We start from the raw sequence: 14,849 nt of genomic DNA on the forward strand, positions 1-14,849 counted from the left end.
CCTGTGTAGGATATAAATCTGTGAACCTTGAAAAAACCGATGAAATAAAATGCACTAGGCTTATCACACCATCTACTAGATAAGGGAGCCCTGACCGACGTGCCGCAAATGCGCAGTAGAGAGCAACTCTACCGCGTATGTGCGGGCGAGCACGTCGGTCAGAGCGCAGCGTGGCCAAAAAAAAAAAATGGCGCTGGATCCAGGAGCAGCAGCGGCGACGACGATGACGAGCAGGAGCAGCGGCGACGACGACGACGAGGAGCAGGAGCAGGAGCGGGAGGAGCAGTACCAGCGGCAGCAGTGGCAACAAGCAGGAGCGGCGGCGATGACGCATGCGAGAGAGGGACACCCCACGTCTGCCGGTTATGGATGAGCTGAAAGGGGAGGGGATTGAAAGAGGGAGAGGGAGGAGAGAGTGAGGGGGGAGGGAGGAGAGAGTGAGGGGGGAGGGAGGAGAGGGTAAGCGGAGGAGAGGGGAGGGGGGAGGAGAGAGTGAGGGAGGGGAGAGTGAGGGGTGAGGGGAGGGAGGAGAGGGTGAGCGGAGGGGGGAGAGGGAGGGGAGGGAGGGGAGGGAGGAGATTGTGATCGGAGGGGGGAAGGTGAGAGGGAGGGAGAATAGAGGGAGGGAGGGAGAATAGAGGGAGGAGAGAGTGAGGGGAGGGAGACTAGAGGGGGGAGGTGAGAGGGAGGGGGGGAGAATGAGGGGGAGCGTGTGGGAAGGAAATGGACCGAACAAAAATTTTTAAATGTTGCCCATTGTTACGGGCTTAACGGCTAGTAGTAGTATAAAGGACACAGTACTTGTCAAAAAACATTTTTTTTTAATATTCTGCTTTTTTCAGGCACTTCAAAGCGGATTACATTCAGGTACTATAGGTACTTGTGTAGAGACCCCCTGGGGTCGCCACTAGATGGCCCTAGTTCCCAGCCCTTGAGTAATCAGCTGCAAAGGAGCATACCATTCTACACAGCACTTCCCCCAAAGGACTACTGGAGTGGAGAGCTCCTGAGGCACAAGCAGAGAGTGCTAGCTTAAGATAGAAAGAGGCAGTGCAGATTTGGTTCTGGAGGAGACAAGAGTATTTTTGGTGTGCTCTCCAAGTTTAGGCCCCCTGCCTAGATAAGCAAGGGAGAGATACTGCCCTTCCAGGTCTAGGTTAAAAACAGGATAGCATGGTGAGGGGGCAAGATGGAGTCCTGAGAGGAATCACTGAGCTGCTCAATTTCTCTGAGATACTATGGCATTTTGGAGAGTTTCCTGGGTTTCTTTTGCCGAAAATTTTAAGAATAAAATGCCGGCAAAACGGAAAGAGAATATAAGAGTTTTCCCATCGATATCGATGCAACTGTTGTGAGAAAGGTGTTTTAGTGGACCCTTGGGCCGACCTGCGGGAGACTGGAGGAAGATGGACTATAGTCTCTTCTAGGAACAGGCCGGGAGGCGGATAGCAGGCAGGAAGTGGATGACAAGCTTCACCCTGGAAGCCGGTACTCACCGGGAGGAGCCCGTAGGAGCCCAGCCGCTGGGACTTAGGAGGTTCACCCTGGAAGCCGGTACTCCCCCGGGAGGAGCCCGTAGGAGCCCGGCCGCTGGGACTTAGGCGATCGGTGTCTGGATCCAATGCAGGGCGGACACTGGAACTGGACTGTTACTGAAGCAAGACAGGTTACTGGAACCGGGCTGGAGCTGAAGCAAGACAGGTTACTGGAACCGGGCTGGAGCTGAAGCAAGACAGGTACTGGAACCGGACTGGAACTGAAGCAAGATAGGTACTGGAACCGGACTGGAACTGAAGCAAGATAGGTACTGGAACCAGACTGGAACTGAAGCAAGACAGGTTACTGGAAGCAAGTAGGAACAGAGGCAAGACTCGAGAGCCAGAGCGCAGCGAGTCTCAGGCAGGAACGGAGTTGCTTGGGCAAGCACACTCCGGGGCTTGGAGCAACTGAGAACCGCAAGGAACCCTATTGCAAGGCGAAGTTCTGGGATCCGCGGTGGCCTTACATAGGTCGCCGCGTCTGACGTCAGGCATGAGGCGGAGTCTTCAGTGGCGGGAAAAGGCCTTCATAAGCGCGGCTCTTGCACGCGCCTAGGGAGGAGGCGTCCTGGAGGGGCTTCTCGGCGGCCTCCCTCCCGCGGGAACGCCGCGGAACAGGCCATTGACTCCCCAATGCAGAATGGGACCATGGAGGTAAGGGCCGGGTCGCGACACTCGCGACCAGGACCGTAACAGCAACTTACTGAGCAGAGACTCATTACTAGTTTTCCAACTCTGGGAGTGGTGAGAAACGGGGGGAGTAGCCTTGCTGTGGCACAGATTGGAGGAGAGTCTGTGTCACCTGAGGCGGAGGTTTCCCTCAGCCCCCCCAAGAGCAGACCACCGGCTGAGAGGGGAGCATCATCGCTAGGAGACCTGCAGGAGACACTGAACGATGAGCTTGGCGACTCAGGACTCCAGGGAGGAGGAAGTGTGGCATCTTTGCAGCCAGTGGCAACGAGGGAGTTCCTCAGGGAAACTTCGCTGGCAGCTGGCCGTTTGGAAGCCATACCAACAAGCACCGGAATACCATCTTTATCGGGTGAGCAAATAACAGCTCCTATTAGACCAGCGGTGGTCACGCTGGAGACTCTGTGGGACCTTACAGCTGGTCTCTCAGTTGCAGTTAAGACTAGCAACCAAAAAATGGAACAATTAGCCACTTCTTTGAACACACAAATTACTGACCAAGTACAATCCCTACAAAATGTGAAAACAAAAGTTGAAAAAATGGAAATAGATAAAAAAAATATCCATGAATTAAACCAGGCTACTATTAAGGATAGATTAGCATTGTCCCGAAGACTTGAACCGGAGATTAAATTTAAGGCTAATAAGATTTCCAAGAGTAATGGGGGAATTGCCCATTATGACATTTAAAAGGGATCTCCGGGAGACACTTCTTATGATAGACACCGAGATTCCGATGATAAATAAGGTTTATTTTATCCCCAAATCAACAGCTGAAAAGGAGGATCAAGAGCAAAATCCATTAGATATTAATAATTTGACAATGTTTCTAGAATCTTCAGCAATTGAAATAATAGAGTGTTCCACACTGATTGTGTCTTTGGTAGCTGAACAAGATGTTAGCAAAATGACTAGGTATTTCCGACATTTAAATTCCCCCCTTCATGGTTCATTAGTACATATGTTCCCAGATATTTCTAAGATAACGCAAGAAAGATGCAAGGGCTTTCTTGCAATGAGGCAGGAAACTGTTTTGTTAGGTGCAACATTTATGTTGCGCTATCCTTGATGTATTGTCAAAAAGGGAAATGATTGTTACATATTCTTTGTTCCTGAGCAACTAAGAGCTTTCATTGATTCTTTTTCTAATTAGTGTTAGAATCATAGAGATCCAAAATGAAGATGGTACTGCTCAAAGTTCAAGATTATACCAATACTTTAAAAATGTTCTTGTTAAACGCCTTGTAGTCTTATCCCCCTCATCAGAGTGTAAAGTGAGATTAAAGATTAAGGGGTAGATTTTTTAAAAAAGCGCGTTCGCGTACTTTTCTTTGCGCACCAGGCGCAAACAAAAGTATGCGCGCCGGCTGCCCAAAATCGGCAGCCTCTGCGCGCCGAGCCACGCAGCCTGTCACCGTTCCCTCCGAGGCCGCTCCGAAATCGGAGCGGCCTCGGAGGGAACTTTCTTTCGCCCTCCCCTCACCTTCCCCTGCGATACTGTGTTTCACGAGAAACATCTGGATAACCAGAAACCTTTTGGCCACAAACATTTACAGCTTTAAATGTGAAATATTGCTTGAATATCAATTCTTTATCCATATCAGCGACAAAAGAAACCAACAAAGTGTCTCTATGAGATTTAATATCTTGGGAATCATGAAGGGATGCAGATACATCAATACTATTGTTTGAAACCAAAACATCAGTTCCCCCTTCAGGACCTCCCTACCTGCTTTAGCTCAGGAAGATAGCAGCACTTAGACAACTTTATTTCTTTATCCTGAACAATCTGTAAAACTACAGTTATATATTTTAAGCAATTCTATCGGTGACAATAATCTAGTTTTAGGAAAATTCACAAATCTGAAATTTTTATATCTCATAGCGTTATCTAATTGCTCAATTTTATTATGCAAAAACAGACTATCTTTTAGATTCGCAACTTTAACAGATGGTAAATTATTTATAGATTGACTGTTGGTAACCATCTGACCCTCAATCGCAGCTACTCTTGTTCCAAGTCCAAAAACGTATTAGAGGCAACCGAGGAATATAAACACAATTGAGAGACAGGATGGAGCAAGGCAGATTCCAATCCTGAAACTGCTTTCCAAAAGTCTCTAAGAGCTACATTCAATGGTTCTTCCATGTCTCCGGGAAAATATGACTTATTCTCCAAAATCTGATCAGCAGGTTTTGGAATTGGAACCAAGGATCCTGAACCTACAGCTTCCAAGTACTCTTGTTAATTTAAAGGATAAATCTGTGTTCATGACACTGTGCAATTGGACAGCTGGTAGGGAAAGACGAAGGAAAATGAACCTGAGGTCCTTGCTGTAGTTTCAAGTTAATCTGAACAGTTTTGGAAGAAGTTTCAGATGGTGTTAAAACCCCCAAAGATCCCAAACGGGGTACAGGGAGAGGAGACCGACCACCTACACTCAAGGAGAGCTCACCTGTTTCTCCCAAATCCTCCTTCCCACAGTTGTCCATTCGTGCCAAACCTTTTGTGAAGTGATGGTCTAGCGGTCCTCTGGTAGGTGTAAGAACTTGGGGAACCAAACTCAGCTTCCCCTTTCTTTGTTTCCCCATTCTGACAACTAAAAATCATCAGAAGGGGCACACCCCTTTGGCACACGACTTTGGTGCGCCGGCAGCAGTGCGCCGCAAGCCGATCACTTAAGTCCTGATCCGGGTTAGGACCCCAGGTGTTTACCTCCGTGCCTGTTGGTCTAGCTGGAGGAAGAAAGTTGCAGTCAGTCAGGCAGGCAATCTACGAGTAATGCCTCAGGCCAGCCACTTAAATCCTGATCCGGGTCAGGACCCCAGGTGTTCACCTCCAAGCATGTTGGTCTGGCCGGAGGAAGAAAGTTGCAGTCAGTCTGGCAGGCAATCCCCTGGGCAAAAATTTTTTTAAAGAGAGCCACATTTCTGGCATTTATTGGAGCTGAAAGCCGGGGTCCCCCTTAGAACTCCATGAGCGGGGTGGGGGGGGGGTCATTACAGTGCTAAGTATATCCCATAGTGAGAGGACCAAAACAACAACCATACCAATAAAAAGAATATTTCAACACAATTAAATAAATAGACTAATATCAAATAGTTGAAAACTCATATATGTTCCAAACACCCATAAAATATTTCAAAACAGACACATCAAATAATACCCAATAATTAAAACTAGTAAAGATTTAAAAAAATTCCCCACGCTCTATACCTGGGAACTTTTGATTCCCAGAAGCCCTGAGATTGTCATGGATTAGTAGGCAGAGAGGAAAGGGGGGAGGAGGATTTGCTGCACACACACATATGCTCTCTTTCTCTCACCCATACACACACACATGCTCTCCCTCAACCCATACACACAATGCTCTCTCACCCACCCACACATATAGACACACACATGCAGCCACTCTCACTGTCTCTCTCACATACACATACATGTGCACATGCACTCATTTTCACTGGCTCCCTCACACACACCCCCAGGCAAGCACCCATTCATTCTCACAAACACACAGACTCCCCATGCAGGCACCCATTCATTCTCACACCCACACACACACAGACTCCCCATGCAGGCACCCATTCATTCTTACACAGACACAGACTCCCCATGCAGGCACCTATTCATTCTTACACACACACACACACATACACACACCCCAGAGAGCTACCCATTCATTCTCACACACAGACACACACAGACTCCCCATGCAGGCACCCATTCATTCTCACACCCACACACCTTCAGGCAAGCTTCCATTAATTCTTACACCCATCCACACACACAGACCTCCATGCAGGCACCCATTCATTCTCTCTCTCACTCACACACACACACACACCCCAGGCAGGCACCCATTCATTCTTACATGTGCGCACACACACACACCCACCCTGAATGGGCACCCATTCATTTTCACACACACACACACACACACACACACACGCCCCCAGACAGGCACCCATTCATTCTTATATGTGCACACACACACACACACACACCCTAGATGGGCACCCATTCATTTTCACACACACACAGAGGTCCTCAGACAGGCCCCCATTCATTCTCTCTCACGTGCACACACAAGGCAGCCTCAGAGCCTCTCTTACTCCTCCACTGCCACTGTGACCGCCACCACAACATGCCAGTTGGGGAAGAGCCGATCCATCGACAACAAGCCGGTTCTGCTGCTCCTCCTCTCTGCAGACCCTGCAATAATAAAAATTCACGGGTGAGCACTTCCTCCATGCTGATCTTGTGTATTGCGAGATCAGCACAAAGAAAGTGCTGCCCTCACAAGCTATTAATACCGCAAGACCCTCAGAGATGTCAGACAGGCTCAGTTTACCCAGCAGTGCTGATTGGCAGCTTTGGCACCACGGGGCGAACTGAAGAGACAGGCCTTTTCTTCACCACCAGTGGAATTGGGTCTACCGGCAGCCTCTTCTCTTCTTCGCTGCTGGTGGGATAGGGTCCATTGGAGGCTAGACACAGGTGACTGCAGCTAGATGATTCTCCTCTTCTTCCTGCCCCGCTGGGAATGTCACCTCTGGCTACTGACATCCAGGTTGAACTCATCAACAAGGCCTGCAATGTCAAACTGAGGAGGAGGACAGCCAGAAAAAATGTGCCCTCAGGCCAGGTTTGGCCCACAGGCTGTAATTTGCCCACCCCTGTTCTAGATGAAAAAAAAACATAGAAGTCTGACTTCAATGACCCAGAAGCAGTACCACGAAGGAAATCTGGTTTTGAGACTTGTATCCAACGTGATTGGGCTGTGAATGCTGCAGAGATGACATTGCCTGCCTAGCTCAAGGATGTGCATGTGATGGGCTCTGAAGGGAGTTATGGTCCGTGTCCCTCAGTCAGAAGATTACTGCTGTAATGGTTGGGCTAACGGAAAGGTAGAGAGGTGACTTAGCTTGAAATAACTGGTCTGACCGTGAAGAAAGGTCCGTGCTGTCTCAGCTTTGGAGCCTCTTATCATAAATGACAGTGAACACGGTGGAGTAGATCTGACTGGGCTGAAAGCTCTGGGAGATGGGGGAAGGCTGCCAGCATAGAATTAAATTTTTACTTTTTTTAATCCATATCAAGATGGGCCGAGCTGGATGTTATGATCTGTGCCTGCTGCTAAGTGCAAGAAGAAAGTTTCCTGAAATTTGTAACCACAAATTGCTCAGGGACACCTTACATTTCAGAAAAGCCAAGGCAATTTCAGAGATTAATTGCTTTTAAAACTGGAAACAGAAAGTCAAACAGATCTCCAAATGGAGCAGCAGTTTCCAAGATTTTGTGCACTGGCATAGAATTCACTGATGGTTGCCATGCACACTGTACCCATAGCGCAACGTGGGCTGCAAAGAAAGGAGCACGTGGGATAAAATTAAAAAACAAGGTATTTAAGTGCTCATGCCACTAGCAGAAGGATGCTATAGCAAGTAATGAATATAATGGGGGGGAGGAACGGGATTTGCATGCAGTATATAAACCTGGATTTCGAATGTCACCAATGTGACAGATCAGAACAAAGAAACATTTTATATAATACATTGTGTCTTTTTTTTTTTTTTTAGTTTAACAGCCTTGATCAGTTTGTTACATCACGGTTTTATTTATAGAAACAGGAAAAAAAAAACTCTCGCCTCTGAACAAATGACAGCAATAAAGTACCGAAGAGAATATGTGGATGTGAAAAACCATAAATCTGTATAGTACATTTTCTCTGTCCTAAAATAGAAAGGCAGGGCTTTGTCCAGAGAATTTAACAATAGAAGAAACTTTTTTGGTGCCAAACGATGCTGTGAAATTATTTTAGATCTGTGGGAAAACAAAAAAAAACAAACAAACCCCATTTGCTCTGTTTTGTGGATTGCTGTATTGCATTTTGAAATCTGTGACCCAATAGAGAAGTCTTTGTTTTTTTGTAATTGGAGGTCTCTCTGGAAAGAATGAATAAGCAGTAATGAAGTCATCCACTAGATGTCCCTTCTGGACACATCTTCCATGTCAGATCACCCACTTCAGTACACCAGATTGTGACTGTTCTTACACAAATAATCTTCTGAGTTGTTTTCTTCTGTGTCTCTTTCCACACAATAAGATCACGTTTTTCTTGTTTTTGTTTTCTCGAAGGTGCTTGTTGCATTGTAGGATTTCGCACATCTTTTTTGGGTACAAAATAAACCAGAAGCATTTTGTAACCCCTTCAAACCAGACATCTTCAGAGTGAGCCCTCTGCTCGAGTGGTTGTGCTTTATGCTTTCAAGTGTGAGAACAGGAGTAGCTTAGTGACTAGAGGAGTGGGCTTTGAACCAGGGAGACCAGGATTCAAATCCCACTGCTGCTCCTTTTGAAATTGCGCAAATCACTTTACCCTCTATTGCCTCAGGTACAAATTTAGGGGGGGTCATTTATCAAATCGCATTAGGGCCTTATCATCGTGAGATGTGTATGCAGATTTGAAAGATTTAGTTAAGTGGGTGGATAAATGAAAATGAGGGGTGCTTAACCTTGTGTGTGATAAGGTAAGTGGGATTTTTGCAGTGTTGCCTGTGATAGCTGTGTGTTAAGCATGAAATGGGATTTATTGCAAATCCCATTATGGACAGGGAGGAAGGAGGGAGCAAGGGAGAGGTGAGATTTGTGTAATGTACTCTCGACCTAGCTTGATGCACTCTCCAGCTAGATGCTATCAAACTAGGTTGAGAGTACATTGTGTAAATCTCATCTTTGTGTACCTTTCATCACTCCAGATCACAACAAATCTTCACTGATGTCTACTGTGCTGTTCGTACCTCTGTCTATGCATATAAAAGTGCCCCTCCCCCCCAAAAACCTAGCCCCACCACCAAACGTCACCTGCAGTTACTAGTTGCCCCTCTCACAGTGGTATAAAAAGTTGACTAATATGTGTGCCTCCCCAGAGGTGCTCTCTCTATCTCTCTCTCTCCCCTGCCTGAAACAGGATTTGTGATTTTTAGTGCAAATCCCATTTCGGGCATAATGCCAGCAAAAAAAAAGGTGTAGTTATTTCCGGTGTTCACATGCAATGCTAAGCACCCCTCATTTTAATTTACTCCACCCAAACTTCTCCTATTTGAGAAAAATTTTAAAATTTGCATATGCTTCTCGCGATATGTTATCCCAGGCGTTATGGTGTTTTCGCAGGCATTAGGGCCCTAACGCCCATGATAAGGCCCTAACACAATTTGAAAAATGACCCTGTAAGTTACTTGGATAACGTTGATATTCAGTGTTACCCAGCATCAGCTAGATAACTTTAGGACTGCATGAAACTAGTCCTAAAGTCATCATTGATTGGCCTATGATAGGCACCTATGGCACTGAGGTGAACTGTGATGGATGATGTTGCTAGACCAGCTACATATAGTGTATGAAGGTAATCAATGAGCAACTCCGGTGAGCAGTCCAATGGTGGTACACCTTTGGAAGTGCACCAGGCAGAGTAACGTTTCCATTTATAGCTATAATTTTTCCTGGTTGAGAGTTTCCTGGATTCTAACAAAATGAATTGTGCTGCAGTGGAAACTCCTTGTTCTGTCAGAAGGAGCCTTTCAATCTCCAAGCTGTCAAGTGTAGAGATGAGTGTAGCGAGTATAGAAGTGTCCCTTGATCTTGGCAGAGAAGATCTTGTTGATTCGGTAATTGAATTGGGTCCTTGATGGATAGTCGAAGCAGGAAACTGTACCATGGCTGCCTCGGCCAGGCCGCGGCTATGAGTATCAGTTGAGCTTTGTCCGCTATATACTTCTGAATTGTTCTTGTTATGAGAGGTATGGGAGGAAAGGCATACAGAAGGCCTGTTGTCCACGGAATGAGGAAGGCATCTTGAGAGATCCTGAATTGGCTTGGTATTATTGAGCAGAATTTGGGAACTTGAGCATTAATCTCTGTTGCAAAGAGATCTAGTCTTGGACTATTTCTGTATTGAGTGTCCATTTGTGGGGATGAAAGATGCGGCTTAGTCTATCCACTCTTGTGTTTGCAACTCCCGGTAGGTAAGTTGCTTGGAGATGTATGGAATTTTGGTGAGCGTGTTCAAAAATTATCAGGGTCTCCTTGCAAAGGGACCATGAACCGGACCCTCCTTGTTTGTTGATGTAAAACATCGCTACCTGGTTGTCCGTGTAGATCATGACCCTGCGTCCTTTCAGGTGGTCTTGGTATATTCGTAATGCATTGCGAATTGCTCTGAGCTCCAGCAAATTTATTTGCAGATTCAGTTCCGAGATTGTCCATAAGCCTTGTGTTTCGTAAATCTCGAGGTGTGCACTCCAGCTCTTGTGAGACGCATCTGTGGTTAGGACTGCTTTGTGAGGAGGGGGGCTAAATAACGCTCCTTTGGATAGGGTGGAGTCTAGGAGCCACCATGTTATATCTTTTTTCATTTCGGCGGTCAGCGATACCTTTTGCATCAATGGCTGTGAATGCTGATTCCATTGGCGTTTTAGTCCCCATTGCAGGCGCCTCATGTGTAGCCTGGTGTTGGGAACCGTGAAAATCGCCGCTGCTATGTGTCCCAGGACTACCAAGACTTGTCTCGCTGACGGTCTCTGAGTATGGTTCAAGGTATATAGAAGGTGAAGGAAGTGTGATATTCTGTCGCCTGGGAGGTATGCTCTGTTGCATGTAGTGTCCAGGCATGCGCCTATGAACTGTAACTGTTGTGTTGGTTGTAGGTGTGATTTCTGAAAATTGATCACCAATCCTAGTTCTTGTACACAGTGTATCACCCGATGGAGGTGATCCAGTAAGATGTTTGGAGTTGGCCCGATTATGAGCCAATCGCCAGATATGGAAAATGGTTATACCTTGTTTCCTGAGATGAGCCACCTCCACTATCATGCATTTGGTGAACACCCTGGGTGCAACCGATAGTCCAAAGGGAAGAACTTTGTACTGGTATTGTTGATGTCCATAGCGAAAACATAGGTAACGCCATGAGGATGGATGGATGGTATGTGTGTGTAAGCATCCTTCAGGTCGATGGAGCACATCCAATCGTTGGTTTGAATGAGAGGAAGAATTGACTTCAACGACACCATTTTGAATTTCTCCTTTGTGAGAAATTTGTTCAATTCCCTTAGGTCTAGTATGGGGCGAAGGCCCCCCGACTTCTTGGGTATGAGGAAGTATGGGGAATAAAATGCTGCTGATTTGGAGCCTGGGTGAATTTGTCGACTTGCTTGTGGTTTGCGAAGCAAAGCAATTTCCTCCCCCAGTTGTGGATGGGAATTGTGAATCTTGAGTGTGGAAAGATGAGGCAATATGGGTTTTGTGGTAAATTGGAGTTGGTAACCGTGATGTACTATCCCCAAAACCCATTGATCTGATGTTATTCTTTCCCAGGCTTCCAGGCAAGAATGAATTCTGCCTGGAGGAGCTTGATGTTGTGGTGGCGGCTGAGTAACTAAAAAGACGAAGTCGCTTTTGCTGTGGTAGTCGGCTGTTGTGCCTGCTGCCTCTGGTTTCGTGGTTTACCTCTACATTGGTTTGATGTATTCTGTTGTGGAGCAGGACGCTGGTAGGAAGGGTATGGTTGGGTGCGAAAAGATTGATAAGATCTATAGGGTCTTCTGGCATATGATTGCCTACGAGTAGATCCCATATAATGACGTGTGGTCGAATAAGTAGGATGTGATGTTAATGATTTTACTACTAGAGCTTCTTCTTTCAATTTACCTACTGCGTCCTGGAATCTTTCTCCGAACAGGTTATCTCCTGTACATGGGAGGTTTGTTAGTTTCTCATGCAAGTCTTCACATATCGAACTTGAACGTAACCATGCTAGTCTGCGGGCTGCATTGGCTGTTGCTGATGCCCTGGATGATGTTTCATGTGCTTCGTAGATTGACCTCAAAAGGTGTCGAGAACACTTTTCCATGTCATGAAGAGGCGGAGGTATCTGATCCACCATTGAGGAAAGCATACCCTTCATAGCTTGCATGCACTCATATAGGTATTGTACCATGTAGAATTGATGTTGCATAATTCATGCAGTCAACATCGAGTTATGGTATATTTTTCTGCCAAACTCATCTAAATATTTGTTGTCTTTCCCTGGTGGGTAAGAGGAATGCGACTTTGTTTTCTTGAATCTTTGCATCGCCGACTCTACTACAATTGAAGCGTGAGGTAATTGTGGTAGAGTGTACAGTGATGCTTTCCTCATACGAAATTTTATGTCTGTTTTCCTGGAAATGGCTGCAATTGCATAAGGCGCATCCCAGGACTTTTGTAAGACTGAATGCAGGAGCTCCTGTGGTGGAAGAGATGTTGGTTCCCCTGGAGTATCAAAAATCTTTAGAAGACCAAAGGTTTCTGCTCTAGGGTCTGCTTCTTTTTGGACCTCTAGATGCAGTATTGTAGCCAATTTTTCTAGGAATTTTGGGTATGTCAGATCTTCCGGAGGGGAGTATGGTTCCTGAGGTTGTTCCTGCGGATCCGACGGGAATCCCGTAGATGATGATGGGGATGTTTGTATTGAAGGAGAATCAAAAGATGTATCCTGTGTATTAGTTGGCGAGGCGGGTCGGTTTATTATGGGAGATGTCGGCGGTTCTACCAATGGCTCTCTATTAAGCTGAGTTTTGTGTTCCGAAGAACTGTCATCAGCAATATTAGTCATTTTGAATGATGACTGAAGCGTTTCATAAAACCCTGCTAAAGACTGAGACAATTGATAAAATGCCTCTTTTGTATGAGGGGCCATTGTCATATGACCATCTGGTTCTCGTGAGACACCTGCTTTAAGGTGCATTGAGTTATTTTGAGGTGAAGTATTAGGTACCTTTTTGTCGATTTGTATTTTATTGACTGATATGTTCCTCGAATCTTCTGAATCTGTAGAAATGCTAGAGGAAACAACCTGTATTACCTCTCTTTGTGAGAAGGTATTGGAAGGTAGTCTATGAGATGATTTAGAAGTCGAAGGGCTTATTTCCCATGTAGCACTCCTCTTTGCCAATTTTTTATGGTGAGAGTGTCGTGAGTGCTTACGATAATAGTTAGACGACGAGTCTATATGACTTCTACGTGATGTGGTATCAGCTCCAGAAGAAGAGTCGTTCCAACTCATTCTGTAATACCGGAGGTGAGTAATTATGCCTTTTATGCGCAGATTTAGATCTATGCGCGGATTTAGATTTATGCGCGGATTTATGTTCATGCGCAGATTTAGATTTATGTGCGGATGTAGATTTATGCACGTATCTTTCTATTCCTGTGCACGCAAGGGTTATCGGCGCCGATGTCTTCGGCGCCGTGCGCATAGATTTCACTGGAGTCGGTGCCATATGCACAGATTTCAACGGCGCCGTGCGCGTATTTGATCTGCGCGGTGGCTTCTTCTGCGCCTTGCGCGCCGGTTCGGTCAGGTTGTGCACCGATCCCTCTCCCGGCGCCGATACTTTTTTATGCGCAGACGGCGCCTTAGGCGCAGAAGGTGTCGGCGCCGAGGTTTCTGGTGCCGATGTAGTACATTGCGGCTCTACAGGCTCTGTGGATTTCTTAGAATCCATTGGCCTTCGTCGTTTTGCATTCTCCTTACCTCCTAGAGTGGAGGATTGAGGATCCGACGACAAAGTTCTCTTTTTTGATGGAGCCGATGAAGTCAGTGGGCCAGGCGATGAATGAACCTCCAATAGGTCCCATGAGGCAAAAAGTTCCTGAAGCCTATAGGCCCTTTGTTTTAGTGCTCTAGGTGACATCCTAGAGTAAAAATCACAATCTTCCCGATTGTGATCTGGTCCTAGGCATCTGTAACATCGGTCATGTCCGTCCATGACTGACATTACTTTGCCACAACGACAGGGTTTAAACCCCGATTTTGACATTTTTTTTTTTTAACGCTGAAGAGAGAACAGCCCCTCGTGCGATCCTGCTCGCGGAAAAAACAGACTGAGGAGATTCCGTTACTTTCCTGAGCGGGAACACACGCGCAGCCGCAGAGAGCAAAGCTCTGTTCTCTGCTTTGACAAGCTCCGCCTCCCAGGCCTGATTGACAGATCCCATGACAGCATGGATAATTCAGCCCTGCTATCGACGGGAAACCCTCTGACAACAAGATGAATCAGAAATTCCATTATGAAACCATCCTGTGAGGTCTCTGTATGCATATTAACATCTCCAAGTCAAAGAAAATTATGACAAGACATTAACAACCCAGCGATAAAGGCAGCCAGTTGCAAAGTAGTGGTGGCAGAGGCCAATGGTGACCGGTAAATCAACATCAAATTTATACCACTTCACTGAAATATACTCATATGATTCAATAGGAAAAAGAAAAGTAAACTAGAAATCTGTATTTGATGGTGGAAGAAATCTCTTTATACTACATCCCATACTATGACATGCAGCCCTGTCATTGCAATGACAGTCCTCAGCTGGGGGCCACTTACCAGGGCTCCTTCCAGAAACCCACTGTTGCATGATGATTGAGACTCCCTCCCAGTGCTGGTGCGAGGATCTCCAGCTACCCTAGGTGGTGACTTCATAGTGTCACACGGCTCATTCTCTCTTGTCCAACCAAATCTCCAAACCGAAATCTCCTCCTGTCCCGCGCTCCGCAACCTTTCGCCTTTCAAAAATGG

General features: G+C 46.2%; 1 protein-coding gene across 2 annotated transcripts in view; it reads left to right on the forward strand.

Moving 5' to 3' along the window:
• Positions 1-14,849, forward strand: part of KCNIP2 (potassium voltage-gated channel interacting protein 2) — a 989,582-nt gene that overhangs the window by 464,767 nt on the left and 509,966 nt on the right. The gene's annotated exons all lie outside the window — the stretch shown is intronic.

Source organism: Rhinatrema bivittatum, chromosome 7 (assembly GCF_901001135.1).
Source record: "Rhinatrema bivittatum chromosome 7, aRhiBiv1.1, whole genome shotgun sequence".
NCBI classification, from domain to species: domain Eukaryota; kingdom Metazoa; phylum Chordata; class Amphibia; order Gymnophiona; family Rhinatrematidae; genus Rhinatrema; species Rhinatrema bivittatum.